The sequence below is a fragment of the Montipora foliosa genome, unplaced genomic scaffold, assembly GCF_036669935.1.
Source record: "Montipora foliosa isolate CH-2021 unplaced genomic scaffold, ASM3666993v2 scaffold_425, whole genome shotgun sequence".
In the NCBI taxonomy this organism is placed as follows: Eukaryota; Metazoa; Cnidaria; class Anthozoa; order Scleractinia; family Acroporidae; genus Montipora; species Montipora foliosa.
In genome coordinates, this window is record NW_027179729.1 from 1,012,501 (window position 1) to 1,017,500 (window position 5,000).

General features: G+C 40.3%; 1 pseudogene; it reads left to right on the plus strand.

Annotated features, from left to right (window-relative positions):
* Positions 1-5,000, plus strand: part of LOC137988670 (exonuclease 3'-5' domain-containing protein 2-like) — a 25,267-nt pseudogene that overhangs the window by 19,800 nt on the left and 467 nt on the right.

Sequence of the window (5,000 nt, forward strand, 5' to 3'; positions counted from 1 at the left end):
CAGCAGGATGCGACTATCTCCTTGGCAAGCAACGTCAATTCTCTGACACACTCTCCTTTTCTTATCAATATCTGGTCTATTGCAAGGGAGCCAAAGTCCCAAAATATTCACATTCACTCAAGATGGCTGGCAGTTTCATCACTTTTTTTGCATAATCTGCAAAGCGAATCCTCTTGTGTGTTGTCAATTTTGGCCTTAATCACCTTTGTTTTCAGAGATTGACTCTGTGCTGCCATTAAAGGACCTTTGGTCTGCTTCTTTAGGTGGCACTTCTGAAGCCACTTCCAACTTTTCTCACTCGCTGTTTCTTTCATCTCTCTCAGAAAATGTCCATGGAGCTTCTTCTCTGTCACCTCCTTGATCCGTTCTTCTGTCTACCTCTTTTTAAACTCATCACAACTTTCCTCCGCAGTATTCATTCTTCATTCCTTTCCATGCTGTAGACAGCAGGCTCTCTCCACTCCCAGCTACATAGCTTGTGAGCCCTATTGTTGCTTGGTCCACACAGACTTCTGTTGACACAAGTCATCTATTTAAAGCACCTCTTTTTCTTGGCAGGTATAATTGTACTACGCTATCCCTTGGATGGAGCGCCCTGTGCGTAGTTAGTGTTTTCCGTGTTCTTTTGTCCAATGATCTCAACTCTTCTCGGGTCCATTCAATAAAACTTGCTGAGTACATATACCTTAGGAGAGAGACAGCCCATGATGTTGATGCCGCCCAGCTTTGATTGTAACAGCTTACGCACTCTTCTGAAGTATTCTTTCATTAGGCTGATCTTCATTTATTTTTGCTGGACCTCATCTGCCTCCAGGAAACCCAAGTATTTATAACTGGCTCCCTCTTCCAGATTCTTGATCTGGCTTGCCATCTGGCAACTTAATTCCCGCGGATTTGACAATCTTTCCTCTATGTACTACCAACTTTGCAAATTTTGTCACCCTAAAGTCCATCTCTATTATCCGCACTGAACACTCGGACAGGATTCACCAGGATTCCAAACCTTTTTTAGACTTTGCATACAGCTTAAGATCATTCATGTAAAGTAGATGGTTCACTTGTTTGCCTTTGAGGTAATATCTGTACTTGGTCTTCCTGAGCAGTAGTCTTAACGGTATCATCGAGGCCACAAACAACAGAGGTGATAGGGAATCTCCTTGGAATATACCCCTCTTGATCTCAATTTCACCTCTCATTGTTGAGGAAGAATACAGCTTGATCCTCCATTTCTCCATACTGTTGGAAAGAAGCCTCTTCACGATGTTGTCTGCTATCCCAAACATGTCTAGACATTCCTTTATCTAAGAGTGTGGTAGCATGTCGTACGCCTTTTGACAGTCGATCCAAGCCATAAAAAGGTTCTTCTGGCCAGCTAGCATTCTGCATAATTAGCTTGTCTATGAACAGGAGATTGTGGGTGGCTCTAGATCTTTTGCGGGCTCCTTTTTGCACCTCAGGTAAAAGCTTCCAGTCATCTAGGTACCAGTAGGCATCTTCAGCTATAATGCCAGTTAGTAATTTCCACATCAATGAAGGACGTGATGAGCCTGAAGTTGCTAAATACACTACCCAAACGTACTTCCTTGGTGAACAGAGAGTTCTTCCTTTGGTCATCCATAAGGGCACTTTTCCAGTCTCTAAACAAGGGTTGAGTTCAACCAATCTGGCATGAACGCTTTTGAAGTTCTTCAGCAGAATCCCTGGACCAAGTCAGGGTTGGGAGATTTCCAATTAGGAACCTTCTTAAGAATCATCCTAAGCTTGTCCATATTGATTGAGGGTTGTCCAATACACCGACATAATGAGATTCATGGCACTTCACAATAGACATCACAAAGTGTCCCCCAACCTTAATCCTTAAAAAATAGTAACAGTTTTGCGAGACATGAAGAGCGGGACACTTTGTGACACTTTGTGATGTCTATTGTGACGTACCAGGAATCTCATGTCGGTGTATTGGACATAAATGCACACTTACACTGTAAGTGTAACTCCAAATTCTATTCCAGAACTCTCTCCACTCTTCTGGATTGGGATGTACTTGTTTTTAATCTGCTTCATTGTCGAGCTCATAATAGAAACTAATTAAAATTTTTATTATTATTGTTATTACAATTATAATAATTATTATTATTTTAAATAGGACACCTTACAAGCCTGGATCCTTACACAGTTCAGCTAAATTTTGAACCTGCGGGAAGACCAGGCACAGAAGACTATTACTACCTCAATTTCAAAGACAATGTTTGTGTTGTGTGTGGAGGTGATGAAAGTTAAATGAGGAAGAATGTTGTTCCTCATGATTACCGCCGTCACTTTCCACTTGTGATGAAAGATCATCACTCGCATGATATTCTATTGACATGTCCAAAGTGTCACTGCCTGGCTAATCACCATAATGACCAACTCAGAAAGGAACTGGCGATCAAGTATAATGCACCACTGGGTAAGTTCATAGTCTACAATTGATGTAGTATATGGTGACTCCTGCGTGGAATTTCTTTTGGCTTGTTACACAATCTTTTCTCGCCAACAAGCAAGATTTGTTGGAGAGGAAAGGTTGCCTGATGAGCCAAAAGAACCTTTGTGTAGGAGGCTACTGTTGGTCTGCTTAACTTGCATGTAAATTAAGTTTTTCTGTTTGATTAAAAGTAGCTGCTGGGCACATGAGTCATTTTAAATACTTAAAAGTATTTGTTAAAACTTTATTTAGCGAGTTCCAACATTGACATCCACTGTTCGGTAAAGAAGGTATTTTAAGGTCAAGCTGCCTGTGTTCTCAACTGAGTGCATTTAGATGTGCCAGTTCAATCATTGGGCGTTTCATAATGTTAATAAACAAATGTCCTTGTTCCCTTGAATTTCCAAAGGCAGGACATCTTTTGAAAAGATTTGGGACCGCGGAAGAGTAGTTGCCACAAATCTGAGATGACCAAGCAGATGAGGCAAATACTGGTCCGACATGTATCTAGAAAATGTTTAAAATAATATGTTGGAGTTGCACACACTTCGAACCCTTTGCGCATTGCCCATTTTTAACTGGAAAATGACAAAGCTATTTCAGAGTTATTGGAGGAGCTGGTTGTCACTCCTATGGTTCCATCCGTCAGATGGTGTTGATTTTTTTTATGTTAGTCCCCTGACTTGTGCATAGTGCTTGCGCATACATTAGGGTTTTGTGAGGCACTAATGGAGGACAGTCAAGTCAGTCATGGAGCCGGGTGAGAAACCGTTTTATGGTACATAACTTTTGCTTGTTCGATAAAGATACAAGTTACTAGACCATACTAAATTACTAGGCCACCAAAAGAGTATCATAGGTGTAAATACTCTCGATTTAACTTCCTTTCAATTAAGAGACTATCTACTATTTTCAGGGTTATTTTCAGTTTTTAGCAGTAGAATCAAACAAAATAAAATTATGCCTTTTTGAGTTGAACAATGGAAAACTAATAGACTATGAAGGAGGTAGTGTACGGAAAATGAATATGCAATTCTCAAGAGCGGCAAAAAATTACCATAGTGACGAAAAAAGAAATTATAACCGAATGTCATCTACTATCACCTTATTAATTATTTTTGATGGACCGAGGGGGTAAAATAAAGAAATTAATGTCAGTTTTTCATGCATCTGTCCTGTTTTTGATCATGAATTTGGTCATAACATCGTCAAAGTAGCTGTGGATCCACGAGGCGATAGCCGATTGGATCCGCAGACTACTTTGACAATGTTGTGACAAAATTCATTGTGAATAAGAGGGCAGACGCATGAAAAACTGACATCAATTTGTTTTGTACATATTCTTTCCTTTTTTTATTAATTATAATATAAACTGTGTGTAAATGCTTTGGGTAGTGTGAATAAAGAATTAGAATTAGAATTTGAATTACAAATTGTTGCTATAATTGCGGTATGTGCCATTTTGCCGTCACAGTTTTCGTACACCATAGGTCCACTTCCTGTGTGTGACAGATATGCTACCTAACCTACTACAGTACTATTAAAGTGTAACTCGACACTCATCTTTGTAACAGCCCCACACTCTTATTGTTGAATAATATTGCCAATGACCAAAGAATAAGTGCGAACCAACTAGTTTCCAAGGTCTCTTCTCCTTCTCTTGCGGAAGGGTAGAAGATAGACCATGGGAACGAGGCTCAACATTTTCACTTTTCGTACTACAAAAACCACCGTTCTGTGGAATGGGTCCGAATTATTGAGTGACTGCCACTTCAGTTAAACATTTGGATGAAATTCCTTTCCGAAGGTGTGCTTTCACCGTCAAAGTGTACCGACACAGAACAATGGAAAGATATGTTTTCAAAATCATGAATCCCTGGAAAAAATGGATAAAATTGTTCTCGTCCAGTGAAGAGGTTGCAAGTGCAACCATGGTCTCGCTGTTACTTCGAGTGTAACTTTTGTTCGCTGGCCTAAAAGGTAGCGTCGAACACAACACCTCTCAAGAATTTGAACTATTTACAAGCGAAAGTGGGCGGGGCAGTGACTCAGTAAGTCGGGCCCATTCCACAGATCGTTGGTATTCGTAGCAATTAATTTTCCGAGTTCAGTGACTCATAGCCACTTTGATTTTTCGTTTTCTTTAAAGGAAATGCTGCTGTGTGTCGACTTGTGGAAGATCCGGTTCTAAGGAAAGTGAAGTCAGCTGCAAGAGCTTTAAATTATGCCGGTAAAAAAATACCAGAGGACAGACGCCAGGAACTGTCAATAATTGTGCAGAAATACTTCAATGCACCCGTTTTAACTCAAGAAATCATCATGCAGGCTGCAGCAATGGAAACCCGTAAGGAAAATGCTAATTTTGTGTCACATGGATGTGAAGTGGTGAAAAGAGTTCGTGAAGAAGGGAAACTACTGGAATTTGAAAAGATGTGGAGAAAGCACTTTGTTGATACCATGCACCCAAAGTACCTCCCACCTTTATGGTTGGTGGATCATCGTCACGAAGCTTTGAAAGAAAAATTGGGGGTCGGTAATG